At 35.8% G+C, this 14,899-nt stretch overlaps 1 pseudogene; it reads right to left on the bottom strand.

Annotated features, from left to right (window-relative positions):
* Nucleotides 1-5,154: 5,154 nt before the first annotated feature.
* On the bottom strand, nucleotides 5,155-9,939 carry LOC145121380 (mannose-6-phosphate isomerase 1-like; annotated as a pseudogene).
* Between the last annotated feature and the right edge of the window lie 4,960 nt (nucleotides 9,940-14,899).

The following is a 14,899-nucleotide window of genomic DNA, read 5'->3' as shown; positions in this document are numbered from 1 at the left end:
CTATATTATTGTGGGTTGAAAACTCTATGTACTCACCATGTTTCCCAACCTGACCCACTCAGTTTATTTGTATCACAGGTGTCGATATAAAGCTATACTACACCGAGAGATTAAAGAGATGTAGATCACTAGTGTAAATGAATGTAAGTTCTGTTTATGCTTATGTTTCTGTATTGACGATGACATCCCAAAGTTTTAAAATGAATAAAATACATTTCTTCGGAAATGCTTTGATAACGTATTTATCATGTTTTTCTGGGAACAAATTCCGCAACACTTTTCTTTAAATAGTTACTATGATTTGAAAATAAAGCATAAACAAATCGGTCTTTTCTGACCATGAAAATGCGAATGTCATAGTTGGTATTAGAGCATTAGTTTAAGCGAACTAGGAATTTGTAGGATTTCTAGACTTAAACTTAGAATGCTAAGCGATGATTGTGAGATGTGTGTATACCATATTTTAGACACAAGCACTAGTTTATTTTAGGAAAGATGCCTAAAATGTTTTTGTGTGCTAAATGATTTATATTATAGCTATAAAGATACCCTATATGCTATTATTTGATCGGATCTATGGTCTGTTGCCGACCGGATCTGGAAACTTTATGTGTTCAGATTTCTAAACGTTTAATTACGGTATTAGAATTGGCATATAAATTTTCTGAGTAATAAGGAGATTTATACGTCCATCATAAATAAATCCTTTCCATCTAAATTCTCGTCACTACACACCGAACGTTTGATTTTGGTGTATAGATCGACATGGTGAGCACTCGAAGCGCATTCGGAAACGGTAACCCACAGCCTGAGCCACAAGTGATCGAGCGTGCATCAGAAGTAGCAGTTGCACCTGAGCCAATCACGATGGCAGGAGTACAGGAAATGGTGCGGATGATGTTGGATCAACAGATGGAAGAGACAAGGCGTTTACTTCAACAAAGTAAGGACGAATTTACTGTGCCAGTACGTCAGGCGCCTACTCTTGAGGCAACCATATGGGTTGCTAAGTCTGTCGAAGAAATGATCAACGATAGGACCACCAACAATGTTGAAGTGGCCGGAAGAGGAAATTTGAGGCGTCTTCAAGGTCCAATAAGAGCAACATGTTCTTAAAGTCTGGCAAAGGAGGAGGTAAAGAAAAATGGTGCGAGAAGTGCAAAAATAAACACTCTGGAAGGGATGTGACTTGCTTCAAATGTGGAATGACTGGGCAATACGCCAATAAATGTATATTTAGCAAGAAGGTGTGTTATGGATGTCGGGAAGAAGGGCATTTATCTAGGGACTGCCCGAAGAAAAATGAAGCAGCAAGAGCGAATGAACCTACAAAGCCAAAAAGCATCTCAGAAAATCCTTGACAAAGAAGGCGACAACGCAAGGAATCACGAGTGAGGATTTTATATCCGAAAGTCAAGATATGAAGTAGCCATGTAGATAGTACCACATGGTGTAGCCTATTAGAGTCATAGTATAGGGTGAACTTGAACGCCTATGTAATCGTTTCAAGAAATAATATAAACCCTGGTTTTGTTATCTGATGTGTTAAATGATTATGTGAAATTCTGGAATGGTGACTTGGAAAACTGCGAGACAATACTTGGGACGAGTATGAGTAGGTGTGAATGGTAGTAGAGGCCTATACTACCGGAAGCACAGGACTCACACTTGGATCAGGGAAGGTCACAAGGTTACCAAGAAGCTAGTAATTGATTCCATTTTGTTCATATCTGTCGTTACCATCGATTCGGTAATGACTAAGAAGATGATTGTTATTCCGACCCAAGAGGTCATATTGAATCGAGTCCGACTAATATGAGTATGTTATGTGGTTCAGAGAACCAAGTTCGATGTAGTATCCCACTCAAACTAGAAGATTGAAGTATCGAAATCGTTGTTAAAGTAAGAAGCTTGTAGCTAGAAGTACTACATGCTAGAATGTGATATTATCAAATTGGAACACGAAGGAAGGTATAATTCATTCAGGAACTCGACTCTAAAAGACTTGAGTCTAAGCAGTACATTATACAATAAGAGGTCATTAGAACATGACCCATCAGTCTATTATGGAAATCAAAGGAAAGAACTTATCTTAAGTTGTTAAGGAGAAGGAGGAGTCTCAAATAAGGATCGAGATTATGACTTAAAGGTCACGATTGAAAGTCCAACATGGGATAGAGAGTGGGTGCAAGATCGAGCACCGCCTGCAGAAAAGAATTCAAAAAGTTAGATACTTATTCGAAGGAACATAATAGTTACGGCTATTACCTAAGATGAAGAGATAACGTATGGAGTCATTATACAAGCCCTGTATTGGTGATGATTCTGGGACAGAGTTGAAGACACCGTAGTTTATAGCGATGCATCTGGAGTTGGGTTGGTTTGTGTTCTGACCCAAAGAGATAAGGTGATAGTGTATGCATCTCGACAATTGAAAGAGCACGAGATGGCTCCTAGCACTTTGTCTGTAAGACCCTGGGTTTTGACCCTCGGTCTGGCAAGGAAGACCATGATACGGCTCGTGGCATAATGGCAAGACTATGGTTGGCACATAACACTTTTTATCGATTACTGGATATGTATGATATGTATGTCTCGTTTGATATGTATGATATGTTGTATTTAGGGAACTCACTAAGCTTTGTGCTTATAGTTTGTGATTTATGGTTTCAGGTAGTTCCGGTTCGAAAGGGAAGGGTCCGGTGTGATCGCAGCGCATACACCCGTGTTTTCCGCAATACGTGATTTTGGGAATGAACTCTGATAATTGTTTTTTTTAAGATGCTATTAAATGTTTGAATAAAATTTACATGAGTGTTTTGATTATAATAAAAATGAAAATTTTACCCTATGATTTTCGGGATGTTATAATTGATCCTAATGCCATATTAAAAAAATTTATGGTATTAGAGCGGGTCTAATTAATTTGTCTCATAGACCCTAATTGGCGACTTCAATATGGTTGCTGGAGATGATACAACAACATCTGAAACCGATGAAAACGCCACCGACACAAACTCCCCACATTACATACATGCTCCTGGATATTCGAGACGACAAATACACGTAAACGAGGTCCTTAGAGACAATAATTAGAGCGACTGGTCTCAAGATACGTTGGTCTTCCTGTTCCCCAAAAACGAAGAAGGTTTCGTTGATTGCTCCATAGAGAAATCAGAAGAAGCTTTGCCCAACTAATTGGCCTTGATGCTATGTGATGCAATGATAAAGGGTTGGTTGACCACGACTATAGAGAAGAATATCAGGAGCAACATAAAGTATGCAAATACTGGAGCAGAGATATGGTTGGATCTTCAAGAAATATTTGGAAAGGAAAGTGCATCAAGAGCCTATGAACTAAAACAATCCTTCCCCATATATGTTGGTTTTGATATATCCCACTAAACCACGTGGGAAAAAATTCAATATATCTCCCATCCCACATTGTACTTGCAACAAATATGCATGACATTGGAAAACTATTGAATGAAGCAAAAGAAAAAGAAAGATTGTATGAGTTATGATGGGATTTAATAGTGATTTAAACACTATTAAAACTCATAAATAGTGATTTCAATACTATTAGAACTCATATCTTATTTATGACACCAACCCAACACTTAGGACTGTTTATCACTTGGTGGCTGGAGATGAACAACAAAGGGAAAATTCTACACGAAGAAACCACCAACCGATCTCGCTGCCTTCCATACATTCACCCCTAACCATTGGGATAACATTACAAATAAACCACAATATAAACCAACCTAGAAAGACACAGAATACAATAACCATAATGAAGTAGAGCACTACAATTTTTTTGGAAAAGATGGACACAACCGTGAATGATGTTTTAAATGAATAGGTTATCTAGAGTGGTGACCAAGTAAGGAAAAACGCGTATAGGAGACACCCAAGGCAACTTGCATAGACCCAAAACCAATTCCTATTACTGGATTGTCCACTGAACAATAAAAGAATTTTGAAGTATTTCGCCAAGGATGAGAGAATGGCTAGGATCAAGGCCATGCCTACAGTAAAGTCCGATATGTTGATCCAAAGCGATGGGTTGTAAATTTGGGTGTTACCGAACACATAACTTGCAAGCTTGTCTCATTGTCTGGCTTAAAAACAAAACAAGAAGTATACTTGAGACTCTTATTTTTATATCAAATGGAGATACAATAATAGTTGACGGAGGTGGAATTGAGATAAAAAAGTCTTATGCATTCCTGATTTTAATTGCAACTTGTTATCTTTTAGCCGGTTAAGTAATGATCTCCAATGTGCAATGTGTAGCAACCTTCTTTCATGATTTTTTTTTGTGTTATACAGAGTTTACAATCGAAGAACCTGATTGGCATGAATAAGTGCAAGGCGATTATTGTGTTAAAGCTGAGCACACTAGGTTACATTTTCCAACCAGTTCAACAAAAACAAGTAGTTGTTTTGAGTTATTGCATTGTGACATACGTGTAATTAAAATATCGAACACCTTTTTTTTTCTATGTCAAGTTATTTTTTTGACAATCGGAGATGACTTTAGTAGAGGTGTTTGGGTCTTTCTACTTATACATAAGCATGAAGCTAACATGTTTAGTAAATTTTCATCATTATCAAGAATCAATTTGTGAGGTGTATCAAGAAGATTAGGTGTGAGAGACTTCTATGTCAGAGCAATGAATTTTATTGGAAACAACTTGTCCACATACACCCCAACAAAATAGTCATGTTGTGGAATGGAAACAAAAACATTAATTTTCTTGGGATCGCTAGGGCTTTTCGGTTTGAAGCTAACCTTCCCACTAAGTTTTGGGGAGAGTGCATCCCGACGTCTACCTACATCATAAATGGACTGCCCTTTAAAGTTATCGAAAACAAAACTCCATATGAAATTCTACTAAGTTATGATCACATGAAGGTCTTTGGGTGTCTAGCTTATTACAGAAGTATCGAGACAAAAGGAGCTAAGTTTGGAGTCTTCTTGACTCGTGAGTGATTACTGTCACATAACAACATAACCTTAAACATGAGTGATTACTATCACATAATTAGCAAAATAACCTTAAACATATACTCCTATATTATTGAGACATACACAAACTATCTGATCAGTCGTCCATCCGTCCATTCTCATCTCATGATCTCACCTCATCATATCAACCGGGTTGGGTTCATAAGAAGCTTATTATTCACTCCACTTCTATACAACTCCAATTCTGTTTCTGTACTCACACAAACCTCTGTCCATACAGGTGCAAATAAAGTCGAACCTTCCCACACTCTTTCTTCTGATGATGATGTCAGCATCAACCCCTCTCCTGATACAACCACAAAAACTGCCGGCCCCATGACAGCCGGAAAAACAACTGATGATCCTCCGGTCAACACACACCGATCAACCTCAAACTCCTCAAATGGGGGTGTGTACCTTCTTGTATACGGATTCAACGGCACCCCTTTCAAGATCTCAGGGGTTGCGTGATCATACATGCATTGCATGTTTAAAACAATAGTTTGTCAATTACCTAAAATGCCCTTGACTTGAGGAAATGTATGTGAAGTTAGGTACCTGGTTATATGTGAGCATGGAACTAAGGACATTTACGTCCATGTACTTTGGAGTAAGGCCAGCTCACACCACATTGTCTGAAGCCGCCATGCACTCCACACACTCACCGGTTAAATAAGCATGTGGATCGTTTGCTCCTATGTATAAAGCTTCACCCGGGTTTAATATCAAATGGTTGAGTAGTAGAGCTGCTAACACACCCACGTCATTAGGGTATTGCTTCTCAAGCTTCAACACTAGTTCTTCCTTACTACTTAACTCCCTTGTCTGATAATAAAACGAAAAAAAAATCATTTAATTGCAAATAAGACCTCGACAATTTAATAAAAATACAATTTATACCTCCTTTTCCCTGTTTAGACGACTAATCAATCTGGACAATGATGTGGAAATGGCGTCCCGGTCAACCGACATGAGTTTGGTAAATATTGACCTGCAGAGAACTCGGTCTTCTTTTACTTTTACCTCCCCATTTTCAATTTCATTAATGCCAACTAACTCATTAATCTCGGGGACACTTTCAAGGACAACATCGAGTTCCTATGATCATTAATCACATCACAGGATTCTTAATTTGAGTAAGTTATATATATATATATATATATATATATATATATATATATATATATAAGGCAAAGTTTAAACGAAATTGTTATAGGAAATACCTCGGAAGTAATAAACCCACATAAGGCTTGGAATTGTGTTAATGCTAGAGCCATTTCAGGCTTATGGTTTGCGTCTTTATACACATTTGGTTGCAGCTTGTGAAGAAGCCCTGCTAATTCCTTATCTGGATGGGCTTGTATTGACAAGGATCGACCCACTGAAAGGACCTGGTTGTACACACGTGTACTTATTCTATTAATGGTAAGATAGCAAGTATATACATGACAAAATTCATTAATTATAGTAAGAAATAAAAGAACAAATATTGGTTGTATTTAATTGCTGGAGGTGAGCTGTATTTTTTCAGATTTTCTAAACTTATCTTTCAAATTTTATAGATTTTGGAAATTAAGGTTGTTGCAGATCAAGCCATTCTTCATCATATTACAGATAAGAGAAATTAAATATCCTCCTACTTTTTGTTCCTACATATCCTCCTACCCAATGAAATGGTGACATGTGTAACATTTAATGCTTATTTAATGAGATTTAATGATATTTTAGGATACTCATACAACACATGTCATCATTTAAATGGGTAGGAGGATTGGTAGGGTTAAAAGATAGGAGGATATTTAATTTGTCTTTTAGTTGTTATGTTTTCTAAGCATTTCAAGTTAAGGTCCAATAAAACATAAGTCAAACACAAAATCATAATTGGTTAACTGCAAATTCCTTTAATACTATAAATAACTTTAAATGGTCATTATAACAAAAATAAATGGCGATTATATATATATATATATATATATATATATATATATATATATATATATATAGAAGTAAGTTCAAATAAAAACAGTAAGCAGTGTGAGAATGTAAAAACAATATGTTTATGTTATTATTCTGTAATGAATGTTGTATACGTGTACTGTTGAAGTAATTCTAATATGAATATTAACGTTTGATTATTCATATATTCATTAGAATATTATTATTCTATTATAAATTTATGTATGTGTATTTTTGTAGTAAATTCTAATTTTAGTTTTAACCCATGACTATTCATTTATTCATTGCTGAATAATGACATAAAATTGTGGATACAAAATTCATTGCAGAATAATAACATAAAAATAATATTTTTACGTTCTCACACTATTTACTGTTTTTATTTGAACTATCCCAATATAGAAGTAAGTTCAAATAAAAACAGTATATATATATATATATATATATATATATATATATATATATATATATATATATATATATATATATATATATATATATATATATATATATGAAACGACCAAATTTTATTAAGACTCACCCAAAATAGCAAGCGACTATCGAGGAGCGAGAGTCAAACATACAAGCATATTAGAGAAATTTAAAGGAGATCGGGTAAGAACAAAAGTCTTCCTAATTATAAATAACACCTTTTCCGCTGCACTTAATCTACATATATACCATCGCCTTGATGTTATCCACTACCCCATTTGGATTAGTGAATCTTGTCTGGAATAAACATTCATTGAGTGCTCTCCAAAGCCCCCAAAACATCCCATAATTAACAAATTACATTTAGTCACTCCCTTGTTTTCGAACACCAACCCCAATTTGCTGCGTATTGAACCATCTCCTCTATGTTTTGAACATTTAATGAAGTAATACCACACCAAGTGAATATGCTTTTCAAAACAGTGGCTACAAAAGGGCAGTTGACCAACACATGTTTCGCATATTCTAACCCGCCTATGCAAGAACTACATGAGCATGGTTAATCTTGACACCTCTATGTGTAAGGGCCATAACTGATGAGATTCTACCAAGCGTAGCTCTCCTGATAAAAGTTATGACTTTATGGGTATTAATTTACTCCATGTGATTCGAGTGTGGTTATTCGTGGCTGATGATTTTATTTCAATCTTCTTCCTTAACAGATGCATGCAATATACACCGTAAGGTGCTAGTATGCAGGAGGTTTGGTCCACCTGTTTGGATAGTAACTAACCCTGTAGCTACTAATAGGTTATCCACATGGGAGGCTAAACCAGTAGTCAACGGACATGACTTCCATTTCCCATTAAATCTCCCTGCCTTAATTCTTTCAGACACCTTACATGATTTGTTTCTTTCAGTCTCAAGAGTCTTGGATATACTATTTTTAATTTTTTAGAACCTGGCAATATGCCTTGCCAAAATTGCGTATTATATGCTGACTTTATTATTTATCGAAATATACCATTGAATCTAAAACCCATCTCCTTAATATCCTTTTTCACACCATCAATGTTATTCCATCCTCCTTTTATTTTCTTTTTAGCTAAATAATCAACCGGTGTGTTTTTCAAATTGTGTAGACCAACAATGAATTTGGCCAATAATGAAGATGATTCTTATTTGATTCTCCACCACCACTTCAATAACAACACCACATTTAATGCTTGAATTGATCCCACCCCAAGCCACCAAATTCCTTGGGAGCAATTACTTTATCCCATGCAACCCAGTGAATTTTGTTATTTTCTTTATTCCCTCCCCACAAAAACTTCTTCCGGATCTTTTCGAGTGATTCTATGATACCGATTGGGGCTCTAAAACATGACATGTAGTAAGTTGGAAGATTTCCCAAGACCGCCTTAATCAACGTAAGTCTCCTACCAAATGACAATGTTTTAGACTTCCATCTAGAAAGTTCGGCTTGGAATTTATCTATAATTGCTATCTAGTTCTTTATCAACTTCATATTTGCACCGACCGACACCCCAAGATACGTAAAGGGGAGGGAGCCAGCCTCACACCCCAGAATTTGTGCCTACCTTCTGTTTTCTCCTGTGGATAGACTAACACCAAAAACCATGACTTTATGAAAGTTTACCTTCAATCCTGCGGATAAATGAAAACACTTAAGAATAGATTCAAGATTTTTCAGCTTATTTCTCGACCATTCCCTTACAAACAATGCGCCATATGCATAAAAAAGGTGTGAGATTAACATACCATCACTAGGTACTTATATCCCTTTGAATATGCCTTTGTCAACTGCCGTTTTCATCACTGCATTCAACCCCTCCATCAATATTATAAATAGAAAAGAGGAGAGTGGATCCCCTTGTCAGACTCCTTTAGAAACGTTGAACTCTTTAGTTCACAATCCATTTATAGCCACCAATGATCTCGAGAAAGACAAGCAACCACGAATCTACGACCTCCATTTTACTCCGAACCCCATTTGAGAAAGAATCGAGTCAAAATATTCCCATTTAATGGAATCGAATGCTTTATCAAGGTCAACTTTAAAAGGCAGGATGTTTTTCTTGATGCTTTTGGCCCATCCACATAGTTTTGTTTACTAACAACGGTCCATCGAGTATACTACACGCCGCTATATATGTCGATTAAGCCTCTCCCGCTACCTTACTCACTATTGTCTTTATCCTTGTGGCATGTAATTTCGAGATTATTTTATACATACAACTAATCAAGCTGATTGGCCTATAATCACTCAGGGTGGATAGGCCTTTGACTTTTAGAGCGAGTGCTATGCAAGATGAGTTGCAACCTCTACCTAGGGTGTCGAACTAGTCAAAATGACGTACAAAATTCTTCACATCATCAACGAAAACAACCGAATATATATTTATAAATTTAAAGCTCAGCCCATCTGGTTTCGAGGCTTTGTCTCCACCACATGCCCATACCACCTTCTTAACTTCATCGACCGATAATGGGGCTTTTAACCTGATGGTGTCCATCATATCGATAGATTTGATGTTAGGGTTGATGAGTTTGGATCGAGATACCCATTGTTCTCTAAATTTGTTATGGAAAAAATGGAAGGCTTCATTTTTGATTTTGTTGACACAGTCGACCGTCTTCTGTTTATCGTTAGACTCGCAATTATGTTTTTCCTTTTATTCTTATTGACGTAGACATGAAATAATTTCGAGTTTTCATCACCATCTACCATCCATATTGTTTTCAACCTTTGCTCCATATCCATCACATTCTTCTTCTCGAAATCCAGAAGTTTTTGTAGACCGTTCTAGTTTGTTATTTATTGGTGGTGAGTTCTCGAGATTCAACCAACTTTTGTAGTTTTCTAATTGTTTCTTTTGTACTATTCAACTCCTGGTTCTCTTTCTTTTGTTCTTATCTTCTCTATTTTCTTATTTCTTATTTTAGAATGTTTCTGTTTCGCTGCCAAGTAAACATCAACACTACCGTACCCATGGAATCCTACCTACACGTTATGAAAAACCCGATATAAACCTTCTAACATCAGCCATGAGTTAAAAAAATTGAAATATGGGGTGATCGAAATCTCCATATTTAGTGGAGAGAGTAATTGGGCAATGGTTTGAGATTTCTCTAGGGTGAGCAGTAAATATCAAGGATGGAAAGGAATTAATGAAGTTTGCGCACGCCTGGAATCTATCGAGTTTACTGAGTTTCATATCAACTTTACTCATGAAAGTGAATCTTTCACCACCCATGTTGAAGTCTTTAATATTCACACATCGTATGAATATATTAAAATCAATAACACTAAATGGGTAGAAATGTGATTTAAACCACTCCTCATTCCTTCGCACCTTGTTAACGTCACTAAAGATTAACCATTTGTTGGATAAGGTGTCTAAGTCCATAACTTATTTGGTATATACTTGACCCGACCATGCATGGTCCATTTGGGTTGCACTTCACCCGGACTATTTATATGGATAATATTATGAGAAGAGTATATTTGCGGCTTATTAATATATTATAAGTTATAATATATTAATATGAAATTGTATTATTTAATTAGTATTCATCTTAAATTAATTATGAATTAATTTAGTGATCAAATGGTGACTAATTAAACATGGGCTATTATATTTATATAGTGTGGGCTAACACTCATTATGGTAATGGGCTAAGCTTATATGGGAGTCCATGGATGATCCATGGAGCTCTTAACCATGGATCCTTGGAAAGGAAAAGACATGGGTTATTAGGGTTTACCCTAATCATGTGCACTATATAAACAAGCGTGTGATGCATGAAATGACACCCTAGTGTGTGTGAAGAAAGGTGGCCGATTTCTAGAGCATAGATATACTCTCTCATAAGTTTTCCAAGTTTGTGGTGATTTGTGATTTCCATTTGAGGCATTCACATTGTTGGTGCTTGGCTCTCAAACTCCTAAGGAATCAATTCACAAACAAAGGTATGTAATTCATCTAGTTCTTTTATGTTTAAAAGTTCCCCTTGCCATGCTAGATAAGTTATAAACCTTGGAAAACAAATTTTGCATGTATTTTAGACAAACATAGATCCAAGGTTTATTAGGGTTGCATGTACACTTAGGAAGTGTTAGAATGCTCAAAACCCAACAGTGGTATCAGAGCCTAGGCTTGTTTGTTGATACTTGATGCAAAATTGTGTTAAAAATCGAAATTGTTTGCTGTCTGAACAGTGGACTCGCCGAGTCCATGGGGGGACTCGACGTGTCCAAGTGAAAATTCATCCTACTCGTCGAGTAGGTTCGTGCACTCGACGAGTAGAATGAACTGAAAGCAGATTTTCGACTTTTGTTGCTGGAAATGGACTAGAAACATTACCCTAAACTGTTTTGGTGTTTTAAAACCTGTTTTAGATGGTGTAATGTTTATGCTAATCCATTTACAATGGCTTATATCAAAATTCCATGATTTTATGTGCGCATATAATTCTTGAAATCTTGATGATCATGTTCATGTTCTTATGAGTTTAGAAAAATGATAGGAATTATTTGCTGAATTGTTTATCATTAATTCTTGATCATTTATGTGTTTTAATGGAGTCCATAATTTGTCCTCAAGTTATGGATATCCAAAGGTCACTTTCTTTTAAACACACATTTAAACACATAAGTTACATAAAAATGAAGAGTCTTCATTTTTATGAACCATTAACTCATAAGTTATGAAATGAAAAGTTTTGAAAAGTTTCAAAACTTGCCCTCAAGTTTTGGAATTTTTAAAGTTACACACACTTTAATATACTTTAATTCCAACCCTTAGAGTTTTAAAAGTTAAAATTCAACCCTTATACTATTTATAACATTAATGGTTAATTATTATATATATGTATAAGATCAAATCGTTTTACCGTTAGTAGGCCTCATTCACGAAGCCGGTCTATAAGGGGGTATAAGGTTGTTGCCTATAAAATGGCAACTTAATGGGTGTCCATTCTCACCCACCGCTTCCTTGATCGGTGGAGGGTCGTTAGCCGAACGGGTAGGACAATGACTTTAAATTCTCATTAAAAGTATAATGAATATTATAAAGTAACTAAACCTTTTATAAATTCCCAATCTTAGTTACTTTAGGAAAATGTGAATATGGTGCTAACCCATGAAATTCACACTTTGTACCTTACCAAGTCGTTGGTGGAGCGTGTGTGGTTAACCGGCACACTAACTTGGACTAGTAAGGATCACGAAGGGTGACTTAATGTTTATCATAGATCGGTGGAGCGTGTGTGGTTAACCGTCACATCGATTAGGTGATAATATTAAGGGTACCAAGTGAGTTTGCATGGTTATTCACACCTTGTTTTGTGATCCTCGGCATCCCAGTCACAAAACCTGAAGGGCACAATCGAGATTGAAACATGCCATTAAAAGTTCAATGAATCTCAAAAGATCTAGGAGTTTCAAATCCAATTAAAACTTAATAATTTATTTCGTTTTTCATGGTGGAAATTGGTGAATCGTCATTCACCTACCTTTAAATATTTTATAGCTTGGATTACGGCATCCCTCTTCCAAGTTATAAAATATTGTGTTGGGTCCTAGCCTTAATATTTCATATTGGGTGTTATATTAAGGACTTAAAATCAACTAACTTGAATATCTCCCATTGTAGATGTCTGGTTTAGACAACTGTGATCTTCCCAAATCTCATGGAAATCATACTTCTCTACCTCCACCTCCTCCATTTATTCTCCCTGACCCACAAGCTCGAAGACTTGAAAAATTCAAGGTCACTCAAGCCCTACTAGCGATGAAACATAAAGATGGAAGACCTGTGTGCACTCATGTCTTAGGAATGAAGTCACACTTTGACAGGTTGAGAATGTTGGGTGTCGTTGTCCCAAGGAAGTTGGCTATTGACTGGGTTCTTCAGTCACTTCCAGAGTCATATAGTGAGTTCATTCAGAACTACTATGTGATAAATCACGACATGACCATAATAGATCTATCTTATTTGCTTGTTGCTGCTGAGTCAGAAATGATGTGGCGCAATGGTCAAGCAAATATGGGTGGAAGGTCTATTCTCAAACTTCCATGGACATGGACAATGGTAACATTGGAAGTCCAGAAAAGCCTTTTCTTCCCAATGGAAAGGGATCGACCTTGGTCGACCCTGTTGACCAAAAGGCAAAGGGAAAGGCTAAGTCTGTGATAATCTCGTGTACCATTCCCAAAGAGTCTATATGTTTTTATTGTCATGAGAAGGGTCATTGGAAGCGAAGCTGCCCTGAATACGTAAAAGATCTGAAAGAAAGTAGAAACAAAAGGTTTGACTCTGCTTCAGGTAAGTCCACTATCTAACTCTGTTAAGTTCCTTATTGATGATTCTTAATACAAAATGTGACTCGGTTACATTTTTGTCACACCCCCAAACCAAGGATGGCGGAAATGTCCGGGGGTGGAGGACTTCATGTATAGTATCATAACAACAATTGTAATAGTAATTCAAGCAAACACAACCAACATATATATAATTGAAAAAGTTACATCATTGTATGAATTACATGTTTACGAATCAATTACAATATGTTGACAAAATATGAAATAGTAGACGCCTTAGCGTCCCATCCTCAAAAGCACTTGGTTACCTGTTTAATGATTTCCTGAGAATACAAGTTGTTTGAAAAAGTGTCAACACAAAGGTTGGTGAGTTCATAAGCTTTTGTTTGGTATTATTAAAAGCCTTTCGTTTGTAAAAGTAGTATTTGTTTTAGAAACATCCAATATTTTCCTTAAAATGTATATGTAGTCTTAAATCCAAAGACCGAAATGTATAAGTAACTTTTCTTACTTATAATAAATAATGTAAGTTTAAATCGACATAAACTCGTTTAATTTTAATGAAGTTCCCGTAAATTCCAATATTCATTAATACTTTATGTGAGTTTATTAAAGCCTTTTCTTGTAAAAGTAGTGTTCGTTCCAGAAAATCCAATATTTTCCTTAATGTGTAAATGTAGTCTTAAAACCCAAAGACCGAAATGTACAAGTAGTGTTCGTTCCTTATAGTAAAACAATGCAAGTTTAAATCGACATAAACTCGTTTGATTTTAGTGAAATCCCAGTAAATTCTATGTTTGTTAATACCACAGGTGAGTTATTATAAATTGAATCGAATGTCTCACAGAAGTCATTAACGAATTTACGTGTAGTGTAATGAAAACTTGGTACCGTATGGCCGTACCTCGCTTAATGAAAATATCCTTTGTATAAATGTACCCTTTTTAAATGTATGTGTTATGTAATGTTTCATAAAGTCATTAACGGAATTTCGTGTTATGAAAACTTGGTACCGTATGGCCGTACCTTGCTTAATGAAAATATCCTTTGTATAAATGTACCCTTTTTAAATGTATGTATTATGTAATGTATCATAAACTATACCTATTATAGTTTATCAACCAAGGGTAGTACGTAGTAATGTATGCAAA

Source organism: Lactuca virosa, chromosome 6 (genome assembly GCF_052849685.1).
Source record: "Lactuca virosa cultivar CGN04683 chromosome 6, Lactuca_virosa_CGN04683_v6, whole genome shotgun sequence".
In the NCBI taxonomy this organism is placed as follows: domain Eukaryota; kingdom Viridiplantae; phylum Streptophyta; class Magnoliopsida; order Asterales; family Asteraceae; genus Lactuca; species Lactuca virosa.
Note: the sequence above shows the minus strand (reverse complement) of the source record. Positions and strands in the feature narration are given on the sequence as shown.